At 41.9% G+C, this 14160-nt stretch overlaps 1 protein-coding gene across 7 annotated transcripts in view; it reads left to right on the forward strand.

The window, feature by feature from the left end:
* Positions 1-779: 779 nt before the first annotated feature.
* The window catches only part of srcin1a (SRC kinase signaling inhibitor 1a), a 382976-nt gene continuing 369595 nt past the window's right edge, over positions 780-14160 (forward strand). For all 7 annotated transcript variants that reach the window (XM_078529401.1, XM_078529403.1, XM_078529405.1 and 4 more), the window contains exon 1: positions 780-867. The gene's annotated coding sequence lies outside the window, so the exon portion shown is untranslated. The remainder of the gene's footprint in view (positions 868-14160) is intronic.

A 14160-nucleotide genomic window follows, 5' to 3' on the forward strand; every position in this document is an offset into this window, starting at 1 on the left:
ATTCAGTGTGGAAGGCTGTTTGATGAGTGCAGCTTCTGATCTTGCTGTGCCTGACAATATGAGGGAACCAAATGACATCAGTATTTAATCCAAGGAATGTGACTGCAATTTCAACTAGGTCAGTTAATTCAACTCCCTCATTCTACTGGATAAGTAAAGCCTGCAAGTTAAGCAATGCTGTCAGAATTTACTGATTAAGTAAAAGTATCTGTAATAGAATTAGACAGAAATAAAAAGATGCTAATGTTAACCCTGCCACGCTTTAATATTGAGCATCTATTTTTCTTAAGAAGATGTTCTTTATAGTGAGAGACAACTGATTAAAGGTACAAGACAAATCTGAATGGTTTATCCCTGCTTATGAGTAGACTTGTGTGTGAAAAATCTTTATTCCATGCAAGTTGGTGATAATTTGACAGTCTGGGAATGTGATAATATATCCAAAGTTAATTTTCAATGTTTATGGGCTGTGTGGCACATTGATAAAGTAACCAATAAGATAAGTGGAACATTACACCATTGAGGGTGTGTTACTAAAGCTCAGTCACTCATGTGAAAGATCGCCCAACCCCAACCCTCACCCCCACCATCTCCCTCTCCCACTTCACTCATTAATTACAGGGCTTTCTCACTTGTGGTAAGACTCCAGTAATGCACATTGTGATGTCCTTGTATCCATTCAGCAGCTCTCAGCCAAGCAACCTGCTGGCACATCCCAAATCATTGGCACAAACTGTCACTGTCTGCCTTACCCCATAGAAACGTGCCTCCTGCCTGCTGACCCACAGAGCAGCATTGCTATTGGAAGCTGCGAAGGCGTGTGTGACCCCCTCGCCCATTTACCCGGCTGGAGCACATGGAGCAGAGGTGAGTGGTTACAACTTGAGGGTGAGGTGGTGATTTGAAGAACCTAAGTCACAGTCGAGGCAAACAGAGGTGGAAAGTTGTTCCACAAAAAAGCACGGAGTTAAAGGGTAACCTTGTTCTATGAGAAAAGAGATGCAGTATTCCTCGACAAACTTTCCTTTTACTTTTAAAACCAATGCGGACATGGATTCTCCTTTCTCTTGCGTGTTAGGTTGTTGGAACTAGAAACATGAAATGTGTGCAAAATGGAGAGGTGTCGAGCAGCAAGGTGGAAAAGAAAAGAGTTATGGAGTTTCCATGAGCAGGAATTTGTTATGGATTTGATTTTCCAGATAGGTTTCTCATTAGAAACATCAAACTTTATTTACAGGCTGCAACAGCAGTTACATGCTTCCATCAAGCTCCACAGCTAGAACTCCCCACTCTAAGGTTCCCCGTGCCTAGAGCTGATTCGTTCACACTGTCACGTGATAGCAAACAACAAATAAGTCTTAAAATTACAGTCACTACATTCCTTAAAGCTACAATTACTACAGAAGCTGTTAATGGGTTGTTCAGGAACTAGGGTAGAGGTTTGATTATAGTTTAAATCTATCTAATCTTATGCGGTTTGCATTAGTGAGGCTGCATCTGACTTACTTCAGACAACCTACTTTTCAGAAGAAAATTAAAGAATTTAAGGGAGGTTCACAGGGATTCAGAGATTTTGTATTCTAAGTTACAAAGAGAAAGTCAGAAGTACTTTTTATTGCTTAAAAAAAAGATTAAAAAGGGACATGATCATTGATGTGCTAAGAGGGTTGGATAATATAGATGTTAGCTGGTTATTTAATTTGGACAGAAATAGAGGACATGAGACTAAAATTAATGAGGCTCAAAAAAGACTCAGATAATTCAATATTTTTTCCCCTTCATTAAGCAAAACACATGCTGTGTAGACTCTCATTAAAAAGTTAGCGCTGTGACAGTTGGCACAGTGTCTGGGGGCCGAGCCTAAACACCGAATCACCAATATTGCGGCAGCGTAAATGCCAAGTCGGAGCTTACAGCCGGCGGCACGTTTTAACCTAAATGGCAGCAACAGCACTGTACCTTGTTTAGGTGTTAGGTATGGCTCAGTTAATAGCACTCTTGTGTCTGAGTCAGAAGGTCATGGGTTCAAATCCCATTCTAGGTCTAGAGCACAAAAATCAATGCTGGCAGTGTTGTACTAAGTGAGCTGTTGTCTTTCAGATGAGACATTAGATGTTTGCCCTCTCAGCTGCAATATAAAAGATCCTGTGTTATGATTTTTTGAGAGCGAGCAGGGAGTTATCCTTGTTTTCCTGATCGATATTTAACAACATCCCAAAGCAGAATATCTGGTCATTATCATAATGCTGTCATTTTAATTATGAACTAGAATAAGGAGAGGTAAAGTTTTACATTGCTGTGCACAAATTGGCTGCTGGGTTTCCCACATTACACCAGTGGCTATGCTTCAGAGATACCTCATTGGCTGTAAATGCACTCTGGGATATCCAGCGGTTGTGAAAGGCACTATATAAATGCAAGTCTTTCTTTACTTTTTCTTTCTGAGCTCTGTTACTGTCCTGACAATGACTGGATCAAATAACATATTGCAGAGAAAATTAAATTACTCGAAAGATGACAGGACCAAATTACATGTTTCAGACTAACCGTTGGATCATCTTGTATGTTAATGGAACAATCAAAAATCTGGTCCAGAAACTTGTGTTGCAAATTGACGCAGCCAATGCTAGCTGCTAACTAGGTAATTATTATTAAAGATTACAGGTGAGTACATGTACGGGTGATCACTTTGAGTACTGCTGGGAGACCAAGAAACTGTCAACTGTGGACAGTAACGGAGCAGGGTCAATGCAGAGCTTTAAGCATGAGAGCCAATTCCACAATCGGAGCTCCCAGTGAGATACACCACCCGCAGGAACGTAGGGTGGAGAATCGCAGGCCTGCAGCTAATGACCTTCAGCCTGTTTGAGCATGTGATTGTCTATATTGCATTTACTGCAGGCGCCACTTTCACTGGGAGTGACTGATTGTAGAGTTGGCTCTTTGGTATCTTGGTTCGATTGCCTTTAAGGCACAGGGAAGCAATTTTCAAAGATTTACGCAAGGATATTAAATAGATGGGACCCATGATGTTCCTTGGAAGAAACAAGACTGATGAGCTGACTATCTTCATCAAATGCCACCAATTAGTTCCTCAGGGTCCCATAATGACACACTCTTGATTGTATGATCTCTGGCATTGTTCAAGGTTGGAGTTGCCAACTCTGCTTGGATATATGCTTGAAAGTTTCATTGTATGAACTATCATCTCCAAACACTCCTCCAGTCAAATAGCCAATTTTCCTGTCTCCAATATCTCCAACTAATAAATAAAAGTGCTCAAAGGAAATGAAAACAAGAATTCTTTTTATGTTTGTATGATTTTTTCTCCTGAATTGATCACTGCAGGAACGGAGATTAATCAGGAAGTCCTTGAGACTCCAGGCCACCCTACACAACATGCTTTCAATAGCATCAGGAAATGTAAAAATACTTTGTGAGTGATCTACTCAATCTCTAACCAGCTGTGAATTCCCATTTGACCTATTGGACAGGGTTTCTGTATCGGATCGGGTGTGATACAGATTGAATTGGACTATTTACAAAGCTCCAATTTCAAACTAGTTAGAGTCCATTTTGGCTTTAGTTTCCTCATAAGTGGTGGGAGGTATGTGTATCTAGGAGTGATCCGTCAGTGTGTGTGCGCGTGTGTGTGTGTGTCAGTGTCTGTGTGTGTGTGTCGATGTGTGTGTGTGTATATGTCTGTGTGACTGCAGTGTGTGTTTTTGTTTGTGTCAGTGTGCATGTGTCAGTGTGCATGTGTCTGTTTCTGTGTGTGTGTGTGTCTATGTGTGAGTGTGCATGTCTGTGTGTGTGCGCGTGTGCATGTGTTTGTGTGCATCTGTGTGTGTGTGTGTGTGTGTCAGTCTCTGTGTGTGTGTCAATGTGTGTGTCTGTGTATATGTGTCTATGTGTCTGCGGTGTGTGTTTTTGTGTGTGTGCGTGTGTCTATGTGTGCTCGTGTGTGTCAATGTATGTGTCTGTGTCTATGTGTCTGTGTCTATGTGTGAATGTGTGTCTATGTGTGAGTGTGTGTCTGTGCATCTGTGTGTTTGTGTGTGTCAGTGCCTGTGTGTGTGTCTGTGTATATGTGTCTGTTTCTGTGTGTGAGTGTGTGTCTATGTGTGTGTGCGTGTCTGTGTGTGCGTGTGTGTATGTGTGCCTGTACGTCTGTGTGTGTGTGTGTGTGTGTATGTGTCTATGTGTCTGTGTGTGCATGTGTGTATGTGTGTATGTGTCTGTGTGTCTAGCAGGGGCAGCGGGGTGGAGGGGTAAGGTGGGGTGGTGGGGGGAGGGGTAAATTCCTCATGTTTTGGGTGTTCCCAGGCTGACTGCTGAGTTGCATAGATTTGATTGCTTTGCAGAGGTGAAAGGTTTTGAACCACACATGTTTAGTGTACGTACTTAAGAAACTGGCTGACAAAATTGATCTTGTTCTTTCAGCAATCCTTAAAATCAGGAGTTGCACCAAAGGAGTGGAGAGAATGGAATATTCTACCTTATTTTTCTTAAAATGAGCAAAAGGATGCTGAGTCTAAGATCAACCAAGAATAAAACAGAGGAATGAGTAACAATCAATAACTATGAAATGTAAAGTCATTAGAACAAGACAATATGGCTTTACACAAAGGGAGATAAGATTGAGAGGGAATCATCTTATTATTCATGCCCCTGTTACCTATGGACTTGACTATTCCATTTCTCTCCCAGCCAGCCTTCCATCTCACCGAAAGTTGCTGGTGTTCTTAATCACATCAAGTTCCGTTCACCCATCACCCTTGTGATCACTGGCCAGGATGGCTCCGGGCCCAGCATTATCTCAGTTTTAAAATTCTCATCCTTGTTTTCAAATCCCTCTATGGCCCTTGCCCTTCCTAATCTTTGTAACCTCCTCCAGCCCTACAACCCTTAGATTCCTGCACTCATCCAAGTCTGGCCCCTTGCACATCCCCGATTTAAATGCTCCACCATCACCTGCCGTTTGAAATTCTGAGACCCACATAGTCCAAAATTGTCCTGGCCATGTTTCTGTGCAATTGTAAAAATGACACTCTCTATATTGCATAGTCCCAGTGCAACTCTCTTCCCAAGAAACTAATTTCTAGGGAGCAATGTTCGGAACCACACATTATTAAAAGCCTGATCCTGATTCCTCTTATACGACTCATTGGCCAGACATTACCCATGGACTACAATTGGAAGAATTACCAATTACAGTAAACTTTATGTTATCCAGCACTCTACCAACCAGAATTCTCTGCTAACCAGAGTTTCTGATTTTCTCCTAATACGAATTGTCACTTTACCAACCGGAAGTAATTATGAAGTGATCTGGAACCCAAAGGTTTCCCAGGTCACCTCAGTAGGGCTGGGCAAGCTTTCAGTAGAGGCACTGGTCGTCCTTCTTGTTTGTAGCCACTGTTGGAATTTTTATTTTTGCTCTTGTGTGAATTGTAAACCCTATCCTGCAACAATGGCATCTAATAAACCAGGGAAAAGCTGAGGTGAGAAGAGCAAAAGAGCAGTGTTGATACCAGAGCAGAAAATTGACATCTGTAGACATATTGAAAAGGGCGAGAATTGGAAGGTTTTGATGAAAGAACATCATATTGCTGAAAAAAGAAATTTGATCAAAGCTTTTTGCCTTGCACTTATCAGAACAATCGCAAGAATACCAATGTCGGGGAAAGCAACAACTCAATACTGTATGAGAAGACAGTGCTGATTGGTTGGCAAGTGGACTCTGATTGGTAGAGGTGTTGCCGTGGAGAATGCACTAGTTAATGGTGACTGACAGTTAACTGCCAAGCTATATATATTAATACACAGGGGCCTGTTCTTTGCAGACAGAAAGAACATGTACATACATTGCACCTGTTTCAGTGAAACAAAATAAATGATCGCCATTCACTGATTCATTCCTCAGGGCAATGCCTTGACCAATCAGAGTCAAGCTGCCTGGTTTAAATTTCAAACAATGCTTGGCAGTTAACTGTCAATCAGCATTAACTGCTGCATTCTCCATGGCAATGCCTCTACTAATGAGTCCACTTGCCAACCAATCAGCACTCTCTTCTCTTTATATATGGTATAAAGTTGCTGCTTCCCCTGACATTGGTATTCTTGCGATTGTCCTGATGAGTGCAAGACGAAAAGCTTCGACAAAATGTCTTTTTTCAGCAATACTCAAGCTCTTGTACTGCTAAACAACTAAAAGAATATAATGTTGGCTCATCCACGGATACACGATATCAGGGGTCAAAAAGAAAAATTGCTGAAGTTTTTCACTGGTTCCAAAATCAAATAAAGCTGTTGAAGGATGCCATACTCTGCGTGCGCCTAAGTTACAGCGGCTGGACAGAGTTTTATATGAATGGTATTCACTGAACCTTTTGGGGGATCCCTCTGTCTCCGGCCCAATGTTCACTGAAAAGTCAAAAGAAGTTCCATGAGGAAATGAAATTGACTGAACCATGTGCATTTCCTGATGGACGACTTTCGGATTTTAAAACATCGTCACGGCATTAGCAGATTAGATGTATCCAGTGAACAATAACTAGCTGACCATGAAGCTGCAGAAAAATGGTGTGAATTTTTAACATGTTCATTGCTGAATAATATACTCCTTGATCAAATTTATAACGCAGACAAAACTGGCTAATGTTGACAGTGTTTAGCGAATTCTATCCCGGCAGGTGCGAGTGTATCTGATTGTGCTGGTTTGAAGCAGAGTAAAGATAGAATTATGTGTGCGATTGCTGCAGGCTCACGTGACGCAGAGTTTTTCGTGCTTGGAAAAATTTTAAGCACCCTGGGTCATTTAATGGTGTTGCACAGTTACAGGTAACTGTAAAACTGTAATTTACAATGCACAGAGTAACGCTTGAGTGGGCAGATACATTTCTCAAGAATGGGTTTCGTCATGTTTTTGTACCCACGGTGAAAGAATGTTTTAGAAAAATAGGCAAGCCTGAAGTTATCGAAGATATCCTATTGCTGGACAATTGTTGAGCTCCCCCACAGGAATCTGAGTTAGTGAACGGTGACATTTTCACCAATTTCCTGTCTCCCAATTTAACCTTATTAATTCAAGCAGAATATGAAATGTTGCTACAGAAGAGGTTTCATGAGAAAGTTAATCGATCATGAAGGCACTATACAGAACTTCCAATCTGTTTATAGCATAAAAGATACAATTTTTAACGTGGCCTTTACCTGGAAATCAGTGAAAAGTGCGACATTGAAGAGGGCGTGGAGAAAATTGTTGCCCAATGTTAAGCTTTTTGAAAATTATTTCACCGAATGTGAGTGTCGCTGGCTGGGCCAGCATTCATTGCCCTTGAGAAGGTGTTGGTGAGCTGCCTTCTTGAACCGCTGCAGTCCCTGTGGTGTAGGTACACCCACAGTGCTGTTAGGGTGGGAGTTCCAGGATTTTGACCCAGTGACAGTGAAGGAACGGCGACATATTTCCAAGTCAGGATGATGAGTGTCTTGGAGGGGAACTTCCAGGTGGCGGTGTACCCATGCACCTGCTGCCCTTGTCCGGTTGTGGGTTTGAAAGGTGCTGTCAAAGGATCCTTGGTGAGTTCCTGCAGTGCATCTTTTAGATGATACACACTGCTGCCACTGTGTGTCAGTGGTGGGGGAAGTGAATGTTTGTGGATGTGGTGCCAATCAAGTGGACTGCTTTGTCCTGGACGGTGTAGAGCTTCTTAAGTACTGTTTGAGCTTCACTCATCGGGCAAGTGGAGAGTATTCCATCACATTCCTGACTTTTGCCTTGTATGTGATGGGCAGGCTTTGGGGAGTCAGGAGGTGAGCTACTCACCACAGGACTCCCAGCCTCTGACCTGCTCTTGTAGCCACAGTATTTCTATGGCCAGTCCAGTTCAATTTCTGGTCAATGGTAACCCCCAGGCGTTCGAGGAATACTCTTCTGGTGAAAAAGATGTTGAAGGATTTAATGTAAGGCCTCGAACAAATACATTATCCAAAATGATGGAAACGGCGAATGATACACCTTTTACACACCCAATGAGCAGACATTGTGAAAGTGAGATAGAAGAGTGGGTTGAAGCAGACAAGGAGGCTGCAGTGACACATACTGTTAGTAATATAGAAATTATGGAGAGTGTTGTGAATCCTTAAAAGCCGAAGCAAATGGAAAAAGACTCTGAAGAGGAAGATTTCACTGAGGAGGAGAAAATAACTTGAGCTAATGCTGTTTCAACTTTTGATACATTGATTACATTTGCTGAAAGGCAGGCTTGTTACTCAGCACAAGAGGTTATACAATTGCACATTCTGCACTCTACTGTCACGCTGAAAAGGCAGAAGGCAAATAGACAACTGCCATCAGGGATTTATTTAGTACAGCATCTAGGGCTTGTACTGGGGCCCAATCCAATCTTCTGTACCTTCTACATCTTCAGGAATGATTGTAAGAGAGGCTGAGGATTCGATCTCATGCTTACCTGTATACTGTATTATTTTATATTTTAATTTATGTTTTAATATACTGTTGAAGGTTGGAAGTAAAATGAAAATTGTTACTTTGTGAGTACTTGCATATTATTTTATACTTTATGCTTTGAAAGTTCAAGTATTGCGCTGTACTCCGTCGGGAAATGGAACTCTCCGTTAACCTGCATTTTTGATTAACCATCACTACCCATTCCTTGCGCGTACCGGTTAATAAAGATTTTATTGTATATATTGGCCCAAATTTTATTACCAAAATGATTGTAAATTGAATACACTCATCAATGTTGATGTATAAATTGCCCAATAATTTGTGGCGAAGAAGAGATACGTCTAGAATTTTGAATTGCCATAAGCTGCTAGACAGGATTCGTTGCCTCTGATCAGCTGGTCCAGTTAAGTTTTTGGTCAATGTTGTTGGTGTGAGATTCGAATCTGGTAATTGAATATTAAGGGGTGATGGTTAGACTCTCTCTTGTTGGTCATTCTCGGGCACGAATGTTAGTTGTCACTTTTCAGCCCTTGCTTGGATGTTGTCCAGGAGTTGATGCAGGTGAACATGGACTGTTCATCATTTGAGAAAACATCATTAATGAAGCTGCTGAAGACGGCTGGCTTAGGACAGTGCTCTGAGAAATTCCTGCAGTGATAACCTGGGGCTTAGATGATTGGCCTCCAGCAGCCACAACCATCTACTTTTGTGCCAAATTTGACTCAAGCCAGTAGAGGTTTTCCACCAATTCCTATTGACTTCAACTTTACTAGGACTCCTTGGTACCACACTCAGTCTAATGCTGCCTTGATGTCAAGAGCAGTCACTCTCACATTATCTCTGGAATCCAGCTTTCTTGTTCATGGCCTCTAATGAGGCTTGGAGCCAACCGGTTTTGGCAGAACCCAGTCTGAGCACTGGTGAGCAGGTTTAGACTAAGAGTTAGACTATTGGTCACAATGTTCACCAAGATCCTAGGTGTTCTGTTGCCCTCGCTTCACCATTATCACACTTCCTGTAGTACTAAATACTTTGGCTAAAAGGTGAGTGTAATTAGTGGTGCATAGCACGAGATGTCCCCACTCCAAAAAATCCTGGGACAATATTTATACAATGACAGCACTGAACAATTCATTTTTATTCCATAAAAGATAATTTTGTAAAATGTAAATAACTGTCGCAGTTGGAAATGTCACACTTTGTTACAGATGACAGGGAACTGAGAGGATATCTTTCTAGCTGGCTTCTCTAACCTTGCAGAGCAGTCAGGGGTTTATAATCTTCTGGCAATGTCCAGGAAAACAGTTCATTCTGATTAACCTCAACATGCTCTTTAAAGTGTTTTAATAAACCCTTTCCTGAAGCAAAATTTGTTCTCCTAAAATGTTAGGTTTTAAAAACCTTTTTACTTTAATACATTGCAAAAGCAAAGTAAAATTAATCAATAATAACAACATTTTGAATTTATAAAGTGCCTTTACCATAGTAAAAACTTCCAAGGTGCTTTGAAAGAGGATAACTGGACAATATTTGAAGAACCAAAGTGGGAGAAATAAGAAAAATCAGAAACTGGGAATAGGAGCAGGATTAGGTTCAAGGTAATGCTGACCTTCAACTTCTACTCCAGATTATTCTTATCCCTGTATCCCTTGATTCTTTAGTGCTCAAAAATCTATCGATCTCATTCTTGAAAAATTCAATGACTGAGCATCCACAGTTCTTTGTGGTAGAGAATTCCAAAGATTCATGTCCCTCTTACTGAAGAAATTTCTCCACACCTTATTCCTAAATGGCTGGTCCCTTATCCTGAGACTATGCATAGAAGCCGGAAATTAGGTGGATTTGGGTTGGGAAACAGATTTTTCAAACTTTTAAGTGCAGAATTTTGCCCTTGGCGGGCGGGCGGGCTCAGTGGGTGCGGGCGAGGGCAGTCAGGAAGCCACCCGCTGCCCACAATCGGCACTGCACCGCGATTGCAATGTCCGCCCAGTGTGAGACGCGAGCGGCAGCGCTGAGCACCTACCTGTACAGGTGGGGGGAGGGAGAGTGAGCCAGCTGAGTGCAAACTTAGTGCGTGCACGTGAGTGAGTGCTGCTTAATCTCCCTGAGGCACGGCGCTGCCTCAGGGAGATGAAGAGATATATATTTTTTTAAATTTTAAAATAAAAACGTAATAAAACATGTCCCCTCATGTGACTCTGTCACATGAGCAGGGACACGTTATTAATTAAAATTTAAGTTTTTATTTTGTTTTTATTTGCTTTTGGAAACCTCATCCCACCCGTGGATGAGGTTTCCAAAAAAATGCAAGGGCTACTTGGCCTTTTCGCCTGCCCCCCAACCGTTAGATTGAACGGCAGCCAAAAATTTATGTTAATTGATAACTTAATGGCCTTAACAGGCATTTTAATGTTGGCGGGCGTGCTGCTGGCTCTGGCACATGCCCGCCAACCAAACCATCGCGCGACTGCGCGTTGATGTCGGCATGCTCGACCGATGTCAACACACGTCATTTCACGCTCGAGCGAAAATTTCTGCCCTAAGCCTTATACTTGATCCAAACTTGCCTGTTTGTTTAGGTTAGAATTCAGCCCCATGAATCCTAGTTCTAGGCTCTCCAGCCCTAGGAAAGAGCCTCTCTGCAACTACCCTGTTGTCATGGGCAGAATTTATGTGAGGAGTGTGTGCTTTTGTATGCTCAGAGTGACTGTCCCAATGTAAATAACTCCAGCAGCAAACTTTTTGTCAATGTAAAAATAAGGAAGGTTATTTATTGTCATACACTTTCCCAAGGGTTTACAAATGCAACATCTCACCCACTCCACTCACCCACACTTTACAGATGAGGGAAAAACAATATAATTGCAATGTATAATTGTCTCAGTCTTTCTTTCATGGCAGGCCTGTAGTTTCTTAGATGAGTTGATGCTTTAGTTGAAGTGAAGGTCTTGTACGACAGCGGATTTTCAGTAACCTGTGAAGCCTCTTGTAGCTGACTTTCTAGGAGGTTGGTTCTCAGGTGAACTTGAAGTTGGAACAGGTTGTTGAGAGTCCTATTCCCACTTTCAAAGTGTGATTGTTTATTCCTTGGCTGCTTAGTTGACGTCAGTGAATTCGATGGTTGTCTGATGGAATCTCTGCAGAACAGCTTCTTGCTGTTTTAAAAGCAGCCAACAAACATGGCTGTCTCACCATGCGACCCATTACAAGACCAAAGTCCTTTTTCCAAATAAGCTGGGAGGACAGGTCAATTATACATTCTGTGTGTAAAGCTTGAGGGTTTAAGACAGCCAGTGCCTTTGTATCTGATTGACCCATTCAATTTGAAATCACCCTTTTGAATTAGTTTCAGGAAAAGGCATTGAGTCAACATCACTCTGGAAAGGTCCCTTTGTTCCCTCTTAGACAGGGCTATGCTTCAATCCACAAAAGAAGTCAAGCAATCCTTGGGTGGCCATCTTTTTGTAGTCTTTCGTTGTTTTTAAAAATATTAAGTATTGAGTGAAAGTTCGTAATATACTGGAACGTGACACTGTCAAGACCACTAAGAATTTTATATGTTTCCAGGAGATCACTTAACCTTTCTCTGTACCCCAGAGGCAGGTAGCCAAAATGTTTGGTCAAAGTGGTTGGTTCTGCAGACAGTTTTAGAGGTGATAGAGGCAGAGAGGTTTAGGGAGGGAATTCCAATGCTTAGGGACTAGGGTCCCTGAAAGCAGGGTTGCCAATGCCCCTGCAAAGAAATTGGGGGATGCACAAGAGGTCAGAATTGGAGGGTGTAGTGCTCTCAGTGGGTTGTAATGATAAGTGTCCCTTTGCTGCCTTTCCCATCCCATAGTCTCCCTGTGCCTTTATAACATCCCAGGTTGAGCAGCATCCAAGGTAATTAGCTGACCTTCCAAAACTGTTAGCAGTGCTACCCCGAATCCAATCATTGTGAGGCCTGCAGTGGTGACCTGGGATCATTCTATCTCTGATTTTAACTCAGTTTTCTTCACTTCTTGTGAAATATCTCCTTGTGTGCCCACTCATGCTCTCTCCTTTTTCTCAATGTTCCCTCAGTTATGTTTCTCTCTATCCGTATATCTCTTTCTCCCTTGCCCCTAGGCTAGTTAGAGCAGAGCTATGCAGAGTAAAACTCTTCTACACTGCCCCAATAATGTGTCTTAATTCCAATATTAGAAGTCTGCAACTGAATTGAGACTGCCTTAATGGCCACCAATCCATTACAATGATCAGTACAATTTCATATTACCTCACACATAGAATTCATGAAAATATTTAATGTGAGACATGGAGATGTCACATGGATGCAGTAAGGGATGCTCTTTGGTGTTTGGGACTAAGGAACACTGTTAATGTAATGTAGAGAAAGCTTGGCTTTACACCTCACCTGTGCTGTACCTGATCTGTGAAGACTGGATCAGGTAGCGTATGTGGTGCTTGACTCTGCATCTCACTCCTGCTGTGCCTGGTCTAGAAGTTCTCACTGTTGACTTTTGGAAACAACAATTTAGTAAATGTCCCTCTCCTAGTAATGACATCTGTAAAAAGAAGTGAATGAAGACTTGTTAATTATTTCACTGAGGGTGGCGGAACTCAGCCCTGCATGACTGTTTCAGCAGATTGCACTGTGATTACCTTTGCTTTTTATACCATTTTATTTTTATAATCTGTAAGGTGTAATGTCTGTTTCCTGAATTGAGACTCTTGTGTGGGATGGAATTCAATTTCATGAATGATCCAAGGAGTAATAAGTTGTTAGCTCCTGTTGGTTTTTAAAAATTGGTATTCATAGATATTCAAATTGAAATGTCCTTTCCTCCTCTCACCATCCTTCCCCAGCTGCCCTTCCATTCAGCGACAAAGCATGTGTGATCACCTGGCTTACTGCCACATACCCCCTGAACACTACTTGGCATTCAGACAGCTGGACATTGCTGAGGCACCTAGTGCCATAAACAACAGTACAGAACATCAAATTGCGCATGTGTGTGAGTGTGAGAGCGAGAGAGAGACAGAGACAGAGATAAGGATGGAAGACAACATTAATGGAAGTGGAAGAACAAAGGGAAGGAACTTAGAAACATTTTTAAAAACCTCTTTGAAAACAATAGACAACAGTTAAGGGAAGTGCTCAACATCCTGCAGGAGCCTGTTAGGGACACAGACAGGAAGTAATATTTGTGACCATAGTGTCGCTGTTGAAAGATGTTGCTTGTGTGGTCTTTTTAAGAAGTGGCTATGTCCCAAAAATTGTTCTGTGTTCCATTAGAGAGGCTCCTGGGCCCATTCCTTATTATACTGTGTAGTATGTACTTTCCACGTTTAGTATCTTAGTTTAAAAGTAAACGTGGAAAGACATGGGTTTTAGCCCGAATGATGTGGGTCTATGTCATTGAATTCTTACAAAGACCATGTCCCTGTGTTGTTAGTGCAAAAGATGTAACCATAACCACCAACCCAAAGAGGAAAAAAAAGGTGAATTGCACAAGATAACTTTTCCTTATGACCAATTTACAAGGAGTACATGGATTTCTCTCTCTCAAAGATTGAGAGGCATCTCCTCTCTCCTACCCCATTACCAACACCTCCTTCTTCAAGATCACATCATTTTGCAGCATCTCTCATATCTTAAAGCCTTTTCCCAAAGCTCATCTCCGCAATTAAACCCTCTCCTGCTGATC

Source organism: Cetorhinus maximus, chromosome 25, assembly GCF_964194155.1.
Source record: "Cetorhinus maximus chromosome 25, sCetMax3.hap1.1, whole genome shotgun sequence".
Classification (NCBI taxonomy): Eukaryota; Metazoa; Chordata; class Chondrichthyes; order Lamniformes; family Cetorhinidae; genus Cetorhinus; species Cetorhinus maximus.